General features: G+C 44.6%; 3 long non-coding RNA genes across 3 annotated transcripts in view; all 3 read right to left on the bottom strand.

Moving 5' to 3' along the window:
* The window catches only part of LOC310702042, a 111,956-nt gene that overhangs the window by 68,105 nt on the left and 25,863 nt on the right, over nt 1-17,988 (bottom strand). The gene's annotated exons all lie outside the window — the stretch shown is intronic.
* LOC310702131 lies at nt 1,307-6,894 on the bottom strand. The gene is made up of 3 exons (XR_014523277.1): nt 6,848-6,894; nt 5,725-5,835; nt 1,307-3,141 (listed from the first exon to the last, which is right to left on the bottom strand). It is a non-coding gene; the product is annotated as an uncharacterized lncRNA (long non-coding RNA).
* Nucleotides 9,340-11,106, bottom strand: LOC310702161. Its single transcript, XR_014523309.1, has 3 exons — nt 10,809-11,106; nt 9,878-9,985; nt 9,340-9,572 (listed from the first exon to the last, which is right to left on the bottom strand). It is a non-coding gene; the product is annotated as an uncharacterized lncRNA (long non-coding RNA).

Here is a 17,988-nt window from a genome sequence, read left to right on the forward strand (position 1 = left end):
ATCTTGCTCTGGATAGAAACACCTGGTAAAAACTAGTAGCAACAGGTCAGCTTCTGAAAAACAAGTTGCTTGGCTTGAGGAACCAGCTTCAACATAGCCATTGTATAAAGCCAATAGGAACCTTATTAGCATCTCAGGGCACCTGATCCTGATGGGGTTGGTGGGTACAAGAAGCCTCTGGCAACATGCTGGGGTGTCTCTGAGGAACAACAAAGATGTGGGGAGTGGCTGCCTTTCAGTATTGGGGGCATAATGTGCTGATTGTTAGGATAAATTCCGATGGACTGAGGGAATAGCCAAATGTTGTACAGAATGTCCCGGACCTCTGTGGCCACCTGATAGTATCTAACGTGGAAGGAACACCTGTTTCTCTCAGTTAACAAGTCCTCTATTATATAAGGCTATGAGAAACCTTTTTGGTTTCTCCTCTCATGCTGGTGAGCTTGAACGGTGCAAAGGTAAAAGGTAAAGGACCCCTGGACAGTTAAGTGCAGTCAAAGGTACTTTGGGGTTGCGGCACTCATCTTGCTTTCAGGCTGAGGGAACCGACATTTGTCCATAGACAGTTTTCCGGGTCATGTGGTCTGTATGACTAAACAGCTTCTGGAGCAACAGGATACTGTGACGGAAACCAGAGTGCATGGAAACCCCATTTACCTGCCTGCTACATCAGTAACTATTTATCTACTTGCACTGAATTGAAATACTTCATTGTCACTTGTACAACTTGTATACAGTGAGATTACACTGCCATGCTTTTAAATTGCTAAGTTGGCAGGAGCTGGGACAGAGCAATGGGAGCTCACCCTGTCATGCGGATTCAAACCGCCGACCTTCTGATCAGCAACCCCAAGAGGTTTCGTGGTTTAGACGACAGCGCCACCCATGTGAAGCCTCTGTGAATATGCTGGGGTAGCACTGAAGAGCAACAAAGATGTGGGTAGTAGTTCCTTAAGATGTTAGGTGCATAATGTACTGATTTTTCAGACAAATCAAAATGGGCTATACAGAATGTCCCAGGCTTCTATGAGCACCTGATGCCAGAGTAGATTTTCCCTCAGCCAATCAGGGCCTAGGGGCATATTTTCCCAGAACTAAAGGGTGTATGTGAATCCCCCTTGTGCCACAATAGTAAGTTTTTGCTGTTCCCAGTGATCCCATAGCCAGAAAGAATAATAAAATAGTTTCTTCTTAAAATTGTTAAATCACTTTATCTTGCCCATGGAAATCCAAATATTAGTAAGTGTTCTTTGGGCTTAGGTGAATTTGTAGCGGGCTGATTGACTAGTCCACATCTTACCAACTTCTCCACAAAACTATCACTGGAGATTTTTTGAAAAGCATTACTGAAATCAGGGTACATTACACCTACAGCATTCCCCTGATCCATTAAACTACAGAGGTGATGTCATCAGGAAGGGTGTGGCTTCTTGGACTGTGATCTCTGCTTCCTTGAAGAAGGATTTGTGGCAAGAGATAGAGTGCACCTCACAAGAATATGTTTGCTAAGAGCCTCGCGAACCTGATCAGGAGAGCTTTAAACTTGATCCTGAGAAGGAGGGAAAGAACTTTACAGATGACAAAGAACAACTGGTGCTGGGTGCTGGTGCTTCATGGATGCACAGGAAACAGAAACCTACTAAAGGGCAAGCAAGCAAAAGAAGGAAGCAGCTGGAGGGAACGACTAATGGTCTTAGTTGTCTCTATACTAATGCACAGAGTATGGGAAACAAGCAAGATAAATTGGAGTTTTTAATACAGGATGGCAAATATTACCTAGTAGGCATTACTGAAACCTATTGGGATGAGTCTCATGAGTGGAACATAGGAATTGAGAGGTATAACCTGTTCAAAAGGAATAGACCATTAGCTGAAGGGAAGGGAAGTCTCAGGCTTATACAGCCAAATGTTGTTGTTCTTGTTATTTAAGAATGATGTTATGTTTGAAAAAAAATGGTAAAAAACAATATAATAGTTATAAAAAACAAAACAAAAGGAATAGACCAAACAGGAAGGGAGGAGTAACAGCATTATATGTAAAAAATGTGCACACTGGAGCATGGAAAGCAGATTATGAGGATATGGGTAAAAATTACAGGAGAGAGAAACTACAGTGACCTTACAGTGGTAACTGGGGAGAGGTGGAGGGTTGGCTGGTTAGTCAATTGACTGAGGCCATTTTATTTTGGAATCTGAGTGCAAAAACTTGGAGAAACATACTAACATGCTATGGTTATGTTAATATTTCCAGATGCTGACTGGGCTCATGTGATTTGTGTTTGGAATTCTGTTTGAAGACTGCGGTATATGATGCAAGAGTGTTGTGCAGAATGGAGGATCTGCATTGTTGTATTTTTGTCTGTGCTTGCCGGAAGCTGGAGGGAGAGCAGGAGAGGGAGAGGAACTGCTGCTGAGCACAGAAGTCTGTTGCAAAGCGTGAAATATGGCCCATACTTTTAAAATAGGCAGGAACAGAAAATATAGGGTACAGGGATTTCTTGTGTGATCAAGATACAAAAATTACACAGGAACCAAAATAGAACACAGACCACAACTTCATTTTTAAACTTTATTGAAGGAAAGCATTGTCGCGTAAGGTACAACAAATATTGCAAGCTATTATTCTCACATTTTTTCTGCATGCAAAACTAGCAGTAATTTTAACTATTATTATTGATCTCTAAATTTGGGGAACAAATTTATTATTATTAGTGTTATTGTTATTTCCATTACTGTGAGTAGTGTACTAGTGGTTGCAGTGGTAGCATCACAGTCTCGGATTGGGGTTTGTTGCTTTTCTGTGTTTGCTCTCTGTTTTTTCTGTGTTTTTCTGTGTTTTCTGTGTTTACAGGAGGAAGACCAGGCATCCGTCAAAAGCAAAGGATATGAAATGTTCTAATATTATGTCTTTCAAAAGAAAAAGTGAAAGAGAAGGAGAAAGAATGGCTACCCACCCTTTACCATGAGGTTTCTGGATGGGTTAAAACAATACAAGAATACAACAGTAAAATCAGTCAAAACAGAAGTCGGTTTCACAGCAATGTACTTTAAGTTTATCTCCCTTTTTCGTTTCTGTTCCACAGAGCTTTTTATTCTCAGCTTTGCCACAGAATTTCATGATCTTCAAGTTTTGGTTTTGACCTGGCGAGAGAAAGAGAAGTGCTTATGCTGATGCTAACTGGCGAGTGGAGTCCATAGTGTTAGGATTCCTGCTCCATGTTTGCAGTCATGGGATTGTTTTCTATCACATGACGGTGTATGTTTTCATTCCACAGTGTGGGAAGTGACAGAGACAGGATGGGTATGTTACTGTGTTTCCGTGATGTGGGACTATTGTCCTTTGTTCTTTCTCTTTTCTGTCTGATGAGAAAGAGGAAGGAGCTAAGTCAGAATGCTCCAAGTGTATTATCTGTAAATAAAAGTAGTTTAGCCAAAATGCTGTGCTACTGAGTTTGTTAAGCAAACTGCTAACACCCTGCTGTTCCTAAGCGTGCTAATGCCACTTGGTATTGTGATGTTCGGGCCGGAGAAAGCTTTTGAAGCTCCAGACAGACCAGGAGGGAGAGAACATACCAGTCGGGCCTGTGTCTCTACCAGGGTCCTACACATGAGTAGGACAATCCTAACACATAGTTCATACCAAAAGAAAAGACAAAGCTCATAGCACATTGAAATAAATTCCATTTTAAGCTCCACTGACAAATGCATACCTAAAACTGATTCCCCCCTTCTAAAATTACTAAAGTGTCAACATTAAAATAAAATAAAGTTAAAACATATGCAAAATACATGTCTAAATAAAACAAACCCTTAAATCTCAGAATCTCCACCACTGTTGCCTAGGATAAATCCCAAATACCTTTCCTTCAGACTGAAAAATAGGCTACTTTCCAAGTGACATGCCAGTTAGTTCCTTGAAGCAGAAACTTCACTTTTCCTGTCCCTCTCCAACATTTCATCTTCTTGAGCAAGGTCCCTCTACGTAATGTGGCTTAATGTAAAAATATAGCTGGCATTCAAGACTCTAATGAAGCAGCTCTTCCAGTTCTGCTGAAAGACTGTTGCACAGTCTGCCTTGCAGTGATATGTCCAGGAATCTCCCCAGCTGCAAAATTGAATCCATGTGTTCAAAATGGAGTTGGGGGGAAAGCTTTCTAATACTCCATTCATTGGAAATGCCCAGTGTTTCTCATATTGCTGCTGCAACTTTGCACTTGTCAAGCAATGCACAATATTTGACAAGGAAAGTCAGCTCTGTCAATTTGTTCATGAACCAATTTGTTAAAAGATGTTACTCCTTACCTTACCAAGAGAATTCAGAGCCTGACCAGAAAATCAGAACTGCTGTAGTAAATTTATTATGCACAGTAATTTTATTATGAACTAGCAAAACTTTGGGCTCTTCCATTTATTGAGCATTAATCCTGATCTGCTCCTGATTATTCTTATTCTCATTCTCATTCTTTATTAACTCTGCATACCACCCTTCATCCAAAGATCACTGAGTGCCTTACAATATAAAAACACAAACATACATACCATAATAGCAAATGAAAACAAAACAAAAAACCCCCACATTTTTAAAGGCCATAGATTGCTTAATTAGCCAAAGGTCTGGGAGGAGGGGAATGTTTTTGCTTGGCATCTAAAGTTGTATAACAATGGTTCCAGGAGAGCCTCTCTGGCGAGAGCATTCCACACATAGGGGGCCACCTCAGAAATGGATTGTTCTCGTATTACCACCCTCCAGACTTCCTGCAGAGGAACCACACGGAGAAGCACCTCAGAGGATGATTGCAGGGTCCAGGAGGTCAATACATATGGGGAGAGTCACGCAGCCATTTTGTCTCAGTTTTGTTCAGTCCCCTCCATTTTGTTGGCTGCTGGCTCTCAGCCAGCAGCACTTGTGCCCATCCTCACAAAGGATGTAAGCCACGTTGTATGTTTGTAACCTGAAGCTTAAAGCCTGCCTTCTAGGATGTGTACTGTGAACAACTTGTGAGTAAAATTATTGTTAGACTTTTAAAGTCAGACTTGTGAGTATTTATTGTATTTTAAGAGGGAGAAAAGGAGACACCAGAAAACCACATTGGGTTAGTCAGTTTGTAGAGATTCAAAGGAATCTATCAACTAGCTTCCATGAGTACAGAAGGGGATTTGCTCTGCTACATCACTCACTAGCATGAGCAAAGGAAGGATAATACTTAAGAAATATTTCCTTGCCAACTATCCTAAACATCCCCACACTGAATTCTGGACCAGCTGCATTTTCCTAATTGTCTTCAAAGGCAGCGCTACGTATAATGCAGTAGTCTAAACTAGCGGACACTAGTGTCCCTATTTCCTAGGGATGTCCCTGATTTAGAGAAGCCGGTTTCTGATTTGATTCTGGAATGCCCCACTTTATCTTAGGTTGTGCCTATTTTCATTGGAGAAATGTTGGAGAGTATGGAGGACTCCCAAGCAATCTGAAGGCAATCCTATATGGGGAAGTTTTTTTTAAAAAAATGTTTAATGTTTTATTATGTTTTTATGCATGTTGGAAGCTGCCCAGAGTGGTTGGGGCAACCCAGTAAGATGTGTGCGGTATAAATAGTATATTACCATTGTGGAATAGGATATTCCCATTTTCATCAGAGAAATGAAGAGGTTACCAGAGCACAGAATAGGCAAATCCTAGTCACATCATAAAAAAGAGGAACATAGACAGAAAAGCCTCCTTACCTGACAATCTTTCTGTCATTACACAGAATGGCCCCTCACATGTCTTCGCCTTTGATCCACATGACTTGTCATGACCTGTTGGCATGCATTTCCTGCATTTTACAGCATCTGCTGTAGGAGGCACAAAAATTTGTTTTACTGTTTATCCATGAAAGCATCACCTTCACCCATCGGTCACCAAATCTGGGGCTTCATTAGGAGGTAGACAAGGAGTCTGAAGCCCGGGGACTCCTACCACTTCCCTCATTTATATCAATTTTCTTTCCTGGATGTACTGCAAAGCATAGTACCAAGCGAAACCCCTTTCTTTAATTTGGGATGGGACCAAAAGATTTTCAATATCCCAACCCACCCAAATGCCGTGGGCACACATAGCTGTCAGAATAGATCCTAGAGCATTAGGATTCTTTTCCCCATGGAAAGTCGGACAACATTGACATCTCTGCAGGTGGGGAAACTCTATGCAGATTCATAGCATGCTCCTGTGCCCTTAATCTAGCAACACATTCCACCCAGACAAGGGAATCCTCTTTTTTCCTAAGATGGCGCTCCCAGAAGAAAGCAGCTTTCTCCCTCAATGGAAGCTTAACTCTGTCCTGCAATGAGCTCTAAGCTGACCCCTATTTATCTACTTGCACTGGTGTGTTTTTAAACTGCTAGGTTGGCAGGACCTGGGACAGAGCAATGGGAGCTCAACCCACCACAAGGATTTAAACTGCCAACCTTCCAATCGGCAAACCTAAGATGCTCAGTGGTTTAGACCACAACACCACCACCACTACACATATACCAGGCGTTGGGCAGCCTGATTAACTCCTACATACATACAGATCTGCCTTCCAGCATTTCAAGCCAGCTGTCCATTATTGTTCCCAGAGTATCAAGATGTCCCACCCTCTTCTCCTGAAACCTTTGGACTGGAGATGCTAAGGGATTAACCTGGGGCTTTCTGCATGAAAGCATGTACCATAACACTAAATTATTGCAAACTTATGGCAGAAGGCATTTCCTCCCTACCACCACAAAGTATATCTCTCCTGCTACTAATAGATTCAAACTATCTAAAACAGTGGCTTATTCTTCTTTTAAATCTCCTGGGATGGGGGATGGGGGCAATACTTACCTCCAGTCCTGAGGCAAAGCAGAACACAGAATGTAAGTAGCCAGACCTTCAGAAGATGTGGCCTTTGATTACCAAGAAACAAGCTCTTCTCCATTGGAATGCCGTTTTTATGGTGAGATAGCTTTCAAAGGCTAGCAGCTGAGAAACCGCAGGTTTTCAGGGCAGGCAGGAACACGCTGTTCAGTCTGAGGAGCCGGGTTCAAGATATCCATTATATAAGTCTGGGAGGAACCCTCTTGGCTTCCTGCTTCATCCTGGTGACCTTGAAAGGTCCCATATGCTTGGGCCACTCAGATGGGCAACAGAGAGTGAAGGCGATGGTTGTCTTGGGCCCTTTCAGGCATAAAGTGCTGATTGTTAGGACAAATCCAAATGGGATGAGGAATCAGCTGCATGGTGTACAGAATGTCGCGGACCTCAGCGGATGCCTGATGCTATCTTACGAGGGTTTTCTGTTCAGCTCCAGGTTTCAGTTGTAATAGTAAGATGTGCCGAGCAGGCAACTCTCAACCAGCCTGCAGATGAAACACAATGGGTGACTTCTGGCCAGCCCATATTCCCGAATCATTGTGTTAGCAGCTTTCTTTTGTATCTCACTGCTGCTCATAGTGGAATGAATGATGTGCACAGCCATGTGTTTCTGTTCTCCATGAGTCATAAATAAGTGGTCCTTTGATATTGCACGTATCTTCTACTTTATTCAAAGATGTGGGACATGGAGAGACAGCAGATTTGCAAGACTCTCATTCCTGGCAATCCCATGAACAGATATTCTGGCCACCTCCATATTTCTTGGAGCCAAACCGCATCCAATATGAGCTGATGCTTTTAATTGGGGAGAAGTGGAAGGTTGGCTCAGGAAATCAGCCCTGAGTGCTCACTGGAAGGACAGATCGTGAAGCTGAGGCTCCAATACTTTGGCCACCTCATGAGAAGAGAAGATTCCCTGGAAAAGACCCTGATGTTGGGAAAGATGGAGGGCACAAGGAGAAGGGGACGACAGAGGATGAGATGGTTGGACAGTGTTCTCAAAGCTACCAGCATGAGTTTGACCAAACTGTGGGAGGCAGTAGAAGACAGGAGTGCCTGGCATGCTCTGGTCCATGGGGTCACGAGGAGTTAGACACAACTAAACAACAACAACAACACAGGAAGTTTGGCTGGTTAGTCAGTTGACTGAGCCCCCCCCCCCTTTTTTGAATCTGAGTGCAAAGACTTGGAGAAACAGACTAATATGGTACGGTTACATTAATACTTCCAGATGCTGATTGGGCTTATGTGATTTGTGTATGGGATTCTATTTGAACACTGACATATACGATGCAAGAGTGTTGTGCAGAGTGGAGGATCTGCTTTGTTTGTTCTGCCCTGTCGTATTCTTGCCTGTGTCTTCTGGAAGCTGGAGGGGCCCAGAGAGAGAAAGGAAATGCAGCTGAGCACAGAGGTCTGTTGCAAAGCATGGGATATGGCCCATATAAATAAGATTTCCTCAATTTTGAGGAAAGGAAAATATAAGGTACAGTGATTTCTTTTGTGATCAAGATACAGTAATTACACAGGAGCTAAAATAGAATACAGACCGCAACTTCATTTTTAAATTTTATTGAAAGAAATAATTGATGTGTAAGGTACAACAAATAATACAAACTATTATTTTCGCATTATTACTGCATGCTAAACTAGCAGTGATTTTAACTATTATTATTGAACTCTATCGTGGTTGGCCACCTAGAACTCCAACCAGTCCAAACTACTTAAAACTTGGCTACGTTCCAGTCATATGGCAATGTTCAGGAAAGCGAACAGAGAACATTCAAACTCTCCAACCGAGGAGAGGTTGGGAACAACAGGGTTCCATGAGCTCCAGGAAGAGAGGAATTGTCACCATCCCTAGCACAGGTTACTGTATTTGATAACATCTTCTGTGATTTGCCAAGTTCAAGCAGGGATGGGGAGTGATAGACCCACAAATCCTATAGACAGTGCAAATCACTGCTTGGTACATGTCCATCAACTCTCCAAGAAATGACCCATTCCACCCCAATACCTAAGTCAATAGTGCACATTTGCAAGAGGAACTTACTTTTCAAACTATCAGACAGTGAAGGAGTGCATAAATGAGTGAGCACAAATGAGTGGTCCTCCTCTTGGGAGCAGGAAGGAGAAATGAAGTTGTGAACTGAATGAGTGTTTGGTTAACTAGTATGGATAGCCAAAGTGGGGGGTTTCCTGTGCTTGTTGAGGCTTCCCAATGCACTCAGGGTGCTGGAAAATCATCGGTCTAAGATATATGGCAGCCCTCCACAAATACAGAAGCCTCCCCAGGTCACACAGTCAGCCACCATTTTGTGGAGGATGGTGAGGCTGCTGGGTGTGGAACATCCCCTGAATGTGATTATTAGACATGGCATCAGAATGTCTGCATGGGGCTTTTGTCTGTCATTTGAATTGCAATGACAGGAGGAAGACCTGGCGTCCATCGAAAGAAATGATATGAAACGTTCTAATATTATGTCTATCAAAGGAGAAAGATTGGTTACCCACCCTTTTACATGGATAGGCGAAAACAACTTTAAAATAGAATAGTAAGATCAGTCAAAACATAAGTCGCTATTACAGCATGATACTTTCTTTTTATCTCCCGATGTCACCTCTGTCCCACAGAGTTTTTTCGAACTGTCTTCTCCACATTCTTTGACGTAATTAGTCAGTTTGCCATTTTGTCCTGGAGAGAGATAGATGAGTACTTAGGTTGATACCAACTAGTGAATGAAGAGAATTTTACTGAATTAGTCCATAGTTCATATCAAGAAAGAGAAAATCTTTCCCCACATTTTAAACTTCATTTAAAAATATGCACTTAAATAGAGTTTTGAATTTATTTTGCTAAAACTACTAAAATGTCAACATTAAAATAAAATGAACATTTATGAAAGATACATGTCCATTTTTTTATTTTTAGTTTTAAACTTATATCTCAGGTTATTCTAGTCCCAATATAGAAAAAGGAAGATGGTTGACAGGACGTACCTGAAAATATTTCTATCTTCAGGCAGAATGGTCCCATACATGTCTTCTCCTTCGGTTCGCATGGCTTGCCAGGCCCCTTTGAAAAGCACAGTCTGCATTTCACAGCGTCTGTTGTAACAGACAGCATTTCGTTTGTGAAGGGACCAATCAGTATTCAATGTCCAACTAAACTTGCATCTCTGTGTATAGATTAAGAGATGGAAATTGTTTGTGGCAAGCTCCTGTGCCCTGAGACTAGCAACACCTTCCACCTAGACAACTAGACCCTCTTTTCCAAAGATGGCACGATCTGTCCTGCAACTTGCAGTGTTCATGTTTTCATCAGGAGGCAGAAGAAAAGCAGCTTCCTTTAACAGGTAAAAGGGAAATTGAACTCTCCCCTGAAATGGGCTCCAAGGTACAGGATTTCACCTTAAGAACTGGATCTGCTGAATTGAAACAATCATCAGTAGGGTTTTCTGCGGTTTGATGTGCTTGGATTCAGCCACAAACACTTTCCTGGGGAAAGTGGTGAGGCAAATGGAAAACCGCCTGGCTCTTTCCTCAAAAGCACAGGATGAGCAGAAGTGTGCATGAGCCCTGAATCTACCCAGCTATACACATACAAGAGATGGGTAATTTGATTCACTTCTACAAACACAGGGAGCTGCCTTGTCTATTTTGCCCCGTTATCAGGATGCTCCACTTTCTTCTCAATGAAATGTTCACCTGGAGATGTTAGGCAGGGGATTAACTAGGGGCTTTCTCAATGGAAGGCATGTGCTCCAACACTGAACTATCACGTCCCCACTTTAGGAGGCATGTATTCCACTCTTGCAAAAGTACATCCCCACCAGTTGCTCCTAGATTTTACCTATAGTTTTACCTATGTAAAGCAGTGTCTTATTCTTGTTTTACCTATTTTGAGATGGGGAATGGGGGCAATACTTACCACCAGTCCTGAGCAAAAGCAGAACACAGAATGTAAACAGCCAGACCTGAAGCAGACGTGGCCTTCGATTACCAAGAAACAAGCTCTGCTCCATTGGAATGCCTTTTGTATGGAGAGACAGCTTTGGAAGGCAAGCAGCTGAGAAATCGCAGGCTTTCAAGGCAGACAAGAACACACTGCGCAGTTTGAGGTGCCTAGTTCAAGACATCCATTATATAAGGCCGAAAGGAACCTTCTTGACTTCTTGCCTCATCCTGGTGGCCTTTAAAGGTCCCAGGAGCCTCTGGCAATATCCTGGGTTGACAGTGAAGAATAGCAAGGATGAAGGCAGTGGCTGCCTTGGGCCATTTCAGGCACAAAGTGCTGGTTGTTAGGACAAATCCAAATGAGCTGAGGGATCAGCTGAATGCTGCACAGAACGTCCCAGATCTCATCTTTTGTGGAAGAAGTGCTTGCTCCTTTCATTGGGTTCCCTGTTGAGCTCTGGGTTTCAATTGTAACACAAAGATGTTTTGAGGAACTAATAGTCAAATAGCCTGCATGCTGGCTTGATCATCCACATTGCTAAAAAGTTCTGTTGAAAGGAGGTCACTTTTTTATTCTGTTGCTACACACAGCAGTATGAAAGGTGTGCACAAGTATGTTTCTCTGTCCACCTCCCGTGAGTGATACATGGTGAAGGAATGATGACTATGGGCAGAAGGTGAAATCTGTACTCTGACTTTTGACTGCTATAGCCAGGATGCCCCTTGTTAGAAAACCCAATCTTGCTCTGGGTAGGAAAACCTGGTAATAACTAGTGGCAACAGGTCAGCTTCTGAAAAACAACAAGTTGCTTGGCTTGAGGAACCAGGTTCAACATAGCCATTATATAAAGCCAATAGGAAGCTTATTAGCATCTCAGGGCACCTGATCCTGATGGGGTTGGTGGGTACCAGAAGCCTCTGGAAACAACAGAAGCCTCTGGAACAACAAAGATGAGGCGAGTGGCTGCCTTTCAGTATTGGGGGTAAAATGAGCTGATTGTTAGGATAAATCCCGAAGGACTGACAGAATAGCCAAATGTTGTACAGAATGTCCCGGACCTCTGTAGCCACCTGATAATATCTAACGTGGAAGGAACACCTGTTTCTTTCAATTAACAGGACTTCATTGTGGCTTTGTTGCAGTGTGCATGTACATTGGCTAAGCAGAAACAGCCCCGGTCTGTAACTGGATGGGCAGCTACGTGGGAGTGCAAAGTGCTGCATAAAAATTCTCCCTTTTAAGGGGCACAGGTGGCGCTGTGGTGTAAACCACTGAGCCTCTTGGACTTGCTGATCAGAAGGCCAGCAGTTCAAATCCCTGTGACAGGGTGAGCTCCTGTTGCTCTGTCCCAGCTTCTGCCAACCTAGCAGTTTGACAGCATGCCAGTGCAAGTAGATAAATAGGTACCACTCCGGCAGGAAGATAAACAACGTTTCCGTTTGCTGCTCTGGTTTTGGTGTTCTGTTGCACCAGAAGCGGCTTAGTCGTGCTGGGCACATGACCCAGAAAAACTATGGATCCTTTACCTTTACCTTTACTATTATTTAAGGCTAGGAGGAACCTTCTTGGCTTCTTCTCTCATGCTGGTAAGCTTGAACGGAGAAAAGGTAAAAGGTAAAGGACCCCTGGACGGTTAAGTGCAGTCAAAGGCAGCTATGGGGTGCAGCGCTCATCTCGGCTTTCAGGCCGAGGGAGCCGGCGTTTGTCCCCAGACAGCTTTCTGGGTCATGTGGCCTACATGAGTAAACTGCTTCTGGTGCAACAGGACACCGTGGAGTACATGGAAGCGCTGTTTACCTGCCCACTACAGCGGAAACTATTTATCTACTTGCACTGGCGTGCTTTCGAATTGCTAGGTTGGCAGGAGCTGGGACAGAGCAACAGGAGCTCAACCTATTGGCAAACCCAAGAGGCTCCATGGTTTAGACCACAGCACCACCGCATGAAGCCTCTGTGAATATGCTTGGGTGGCCCTGAAGAGGAACAAGGACGCGGGTAGTAATTCCTTAAGATGTTAGGTGCATAATGTACTGATTTTTCAGACAAATCGAAATGGGCTATACAGAATGTCCCAGGCTTCTATGAGCACCTGATGCCAGAGTAGAGTTTCCCTCAGCCAATAAGGGCCTAGGGGCATATTTCCCCAGAACTAATGTGAATCCCCCTTGTGCCACAATAGTACGTTTTTGCTGTTCCCAGTGGTCCCATAAACCTAAGGAATAATAAAATACTTGCTTCTAAAAAATTGTTAATCACTTTATCTTGCCCAGGGAAATCCAAATATTGGTAAGTGTTTTTTGTGTTTAGTCAATCAGCCAGCTACAAATTCACCTAACCATAGTATCACCTAGTCCACATCTTACCAAGTTCTCCTCAAAACTATCACTGAGGGCTTTGTTTGTTTTCCATACTCTGTGCATTGGAATAGAGACAACTAAGACCATTAGTAATTCCCTCCAGCTGCTTCCTTCTTTTGCTTGCTTGCCCTTTAGTAGGTTTCTCAGTTTCCTGTGCATCCATGAAGCACCATCACCCAACACCAGTTGTACTTTCTCATTAAAATTCCCTCAGTCTTGAGGAAAGGAAAAGATAAGGCACAGGAATTTCTTTTGTGTTCGAGTTACAATAATTACACAGGAACCAAAATAGAATACAGACTGCAACTTGATTTTTAAACTTTATTGAAAGGAAGCATGATGGTTTGCATGATGGTTGCTGCTGTCAAGAGCAGGTTTTTGTCTGTGTTTGCATACATTTGGACACCATTTTGAAACCAGATAAGAGACTGAAAGCAATACAGAATACAGACCACAAGTTCACTTACAAACTTTATTGAAAGAAAGTATTGAAGTATCCAATAAAACAATATCACAAGGTATTATTCTTACGTTATTCTGTATGCAAAACTAGCAGTAATTTTAACTATTATTATTGAACTCTATGTTGATGGGCCACCTAGAACTCCAAACTACTTAAAAGCTTTGCTACGTTCCACTTGCATTGCAATGTTCAGGAAGGACAACAGAGAACAAACAAATTGAACCATTTTCCCTCAAAAAGACTGCACCAGAATCCTCAATAAAATGCCATTTTACAATGAACCATAGAAACGAGTATTGTGTAGCGGGGGGGAGGGGGGGAAATGGAAAAAAGAAATTTAGAGGGTTCCGAATTCACTGGAAGATGATCTGTTAGAGCCAGCAATTTATTTTCAAGGCTGCATCTAGACGCATCTGTCAGGGGCTCAGGAACAGAGGTACAGGGGAGAGAGGGAATGGAGAGCGAAGGGGAAGAATCTGAGGGGAGCGTAGGGGAGTATGTCAGTGACCCGAGAGATTCCATGAGCTTCTCCAGCGAATCAGAAGATTCCCAGAAGGAGGCGCCGATGGTCAGGGTAAGGGGGGTCCCAGGAGGGACACACCAGAAACAAGGGGCCAGCGGGGACTCCCAAAGCAGCAGTGGGAGATCAGGACCAGCTTCCCCACCAGAGCGTAGTGGGGGGGAAGAGTCCCATGTGTCAGGGCCAGCGTCTCCTCCAGCAGGGAGAGAAGATAAGTCAGGGCTGACCACGCCTCTATCGGAGAGTGAGGGAAGGTCAGGTCCAGCTAGCCTCTCCGAAGGGGGAAGCAGTGACAGGAGCAGTGTAACGGTCAGGAGGAAGGTTGCCGGCTGGGCGCACGCGCCAAGTTCGAATGTACAGGCGCGTGGGACAGCAGAGAACCCGGATTGGGAACCAGGTCCTAAAGCCCGCCGGATGCAGGGGGAAGACTCAGGGGACTCAGCGTCAGAAGAGTCTAGGAAGGGCGAGACCCCAGCTGACAGGCGGAGCCAGAGGAGGAAAGAGCAAAGGAAGAGGTGGAGCAAGGCTAGAGTCTTAAACTGGTGTCTGGGGGGAGGAGATTCAGACGGAGCTTCGGCGGTCTAGAGTTTCAGACGTAGAGCTGCACGCTGCGGCTGTGAAAAGGAAACTGAACTTCAATAAAGACTTTTGTATATAACAACGAACTGGCGTTGGTCCTTTGTGAGCTGGGACCTCGGGCAGCTCTGACAGTAAGCTCCGTCTCCCCCCAAAAATTTTTTTTGCGAGCTCACGAAGAAAAGCAAAGATGACTACAGAGGAGAAGGTGACAGAACTGCGAAGCAGTCACGAGGCTTTACGCAGAAGTAGCAACATCCAGAAAGAGAGAAGAAGAAGCAGTAGCGCTCTGCCGGGATCTGCAAACCAGGTGGGAACATTTGGGCAAGGAGGGGCTGCTAGGACCCAAGCCGGAGGGAGTTGGCCTCGGGAAGAGGGGGGGCAGCATCGTAGCCCACTTCGACGGGAACCTGCAGCAGTATCCTAGCTTCAGAGCAGACATAGTTTTCGCGCTCAATTTGCTTCGGAAAGACTTTAGAGATGAGGAGGAGAAAGTAGGGTTCATAATAACTCATCTGCATGGGGAAGCTAAATCGTGGCTGCGCAATTTATGGCGCGAAAATGATCCCGCCCTCCAAGATTCAAAAGCATTTATCAAGGCTATGGACGATTGTTTTAAATCAACGGTAGATGTGGATGTGGCCAGGAGGAAAATGCACGGGCTGAAGCAGGGCAAAGCCACGGTGAGACAATATCACTCCCGCTTTTTTGTGTTAGTAAATGTGCTGGGCTGGGAGAAGGACTCCACTGCCGTAAGGGATCTGTTCTGGGAAGGACTAAATGGGGCCGTGAAAGATGAGCAGGCAAGGGGGGAGAGACCTAACAGTACCACAGAAGTCGTCCAGAGAGCGCTGGCGATAGGCGTGCGCCTGGAAGAACGCCCGTGGAGCAGGGATGAGGGACGTATGGCACGCACACCAGCCAGAACAACTCCCTTCCTACCCAGAGACAGGGCGTGCGCAATCCACGCCTCCACGGGGGGGGGGGGGGGAGAAGAGCCGATGGAGATAGGTGGTGCCAGGGCTCAGACACCGACCAGAGCCCAAACACCAGGAGCAGTCAAGGCGAAGGCTCCTAGAGGGAGCAGGAAGTGTTATATCTGCGACAGTGCACAGCACATGGCCAAAGAGTGTCCCCAGAGGATCCAGAGGCACACTGCAGCCTCAGCAACAGTAAGGGGAACAGTTCAACAGGGGGAACAGCCACAGGGAAACAACGAAGCCTGGTTGGAGGCAGAGGCACTGGGGCCCAGCCAGGCGAGTCAGTGAAGCAGTCCCCAGAGATTTTGCAGCCCACAGACCCCCTCCCACCCAAACCAGTGGTGCAACTCACCGCATCTCTCCAGCTGCCCAATGGACTCACCCTGGAAGTCCCTATCGCCATTGACTCTGGTAGTAATGCAGACTTTGTAGGAGTGGACTTCATCAGGCAACATCGCATAGCGCTCCTACCAGCCACGATGCCCCTAAACGTTGTCACGGTCGATGGCAGAGAGCTACTGGGGGGACAGGTAGTACAGCAAACACCGCCTATGGTAATGCAAATTGGAAATCACCGCGAAGTCATCAGCTTCAACATCACCCACCTTTCGGACACGCCCATAGTGTTGGGCATGAGTTGGCTGGACAGGCACAGCCCGGCATTAGCATGGTACCAGCGGCAATTGACCTTCTGCTCCTCCTACTGCGCAGAACACTGCATCCGGACCAGCCAGGAAGAGGAGAGGCAAGAGGATGAACCACAGCTACACCTGGGCATGGTGCAAGCGGTACCCAACAAGTACAAGGCGTTTTTGGAGGTCTTCTGCGAGAAGGAAGCGGACAAGCTGCCTCCCCACAGGCCCTACGACTGCAGTATTGACCTCCTGCCAGGGGCGACGCTGCTGACTGGAAAACTGTATTCCATGTCTGAAGACGAACTGCAACAACTCAGGGAGTTCATAGATCACAACTTGAAGCGGGGATTCATCCAAGAATCCAGAGCAGTGGGGGGCAGTCCCGTGTTTTTCGTGAAGAAGAAAGACACGCCCCAACAGAGACTGGTAGTTGATTACAGGATCATCAATTCCAGGACAAAGCCCACAGCATTCCCCATGCCCAAGATCGACGACCTGCTCGCGACGGTGAGGAAGGGACGAATCTTCACCAAGTTGGAACTCCGAGGGGCGTACAACCTTATACGCATGCGGGAGGGCGATGAGTGGAAGACAGCCATGTTTACGCCTTTAGGCACCTATGAATATCGAGTTATGCCGTTTGGTCTGCAAAATGGCTCCCATTGTTTCCAAGCCTTCATGCACCACGTGTTAGCGGGCCTCCTCTACAAGAAGTGCGTATGCTTCCTAGACGACATCCTGATCTTCTCGGAATCGCAGGAGGCTCACGAGGGAGACGTCAAGGAGGTCCTGCAGAGACTAAGGGAGCACAGACTTTACGCCAAACTGGAGAAATGCCAGTTCGACATGACGGAGGTGGATTTCCTTTTCTTCAGGTAGATATTTATTAATTTTCCAAAAGAAAAGACAAGAGTAGAAAATACACACAACAAACAAAAGAAAAAAAGAAAAGAATTATAGCAAAACGCATAACAGACACACCGTATATACAATAAAAGATTATCACCTATCAAATTAACATTGTCGTCTCTTTCTGGACTTCCTTCAGCCAGCCCGTAAATCTTCCGCAATAAAGCTCTAAAATACACATTGCCTAGTTTGTATTGCCGTTAGACATTCTTCTACCTCTATTTTCCTTGAACAATACCTCTTAATCTTTCACAGTGCTTCTCTGAATCCCCTTAGCGTTATTTGACCTTTACTAATATGTTCCAAGTAATCTACATATTTCCCCCAGTCCTTGATAAACTTTTGGTCTCTTAGATGTCTGATCTTTCCCGTTAATCTGTCCAAGTCCGCGTAGTCTAATAACTTCGATCTCCACTCCTCTATTGTTGGCATTTCCTTTTTTTTCCACTTCTGAGCAAGGACTATCCTTGCTGCTGTGACTGCGTAGTAAACAAATTTATGGTCTTTCTTTTTTATTTCATTCCCTAATATCCCTAACAGGAAAATTTCAGGTTTTTTGATAAACGTATACTTTAACACCTTCTTTAATTCAATATATACTTCTTCCCAAAATTCTCTCACTCTCCCGCACTCCCACCACATGTGGTAAAAAACACCCTCCTTCTCTTCACATTTCCAACATTTACTGTCTACTTTATACATTTTTGATAGTT

The sequence above is a fragment of the Podarcis liolepis genome (genome assembly GCF_965112155.1).
Source record: "Podarcis liolepis genome assembly, chromosome: 2".
Taxonomy (NCBI): Eukaryota; Metazoa; Chordata; class Lepidosauria; order Squamata; family Lacertidae; genus Podarcis; species Podarcis liolepis.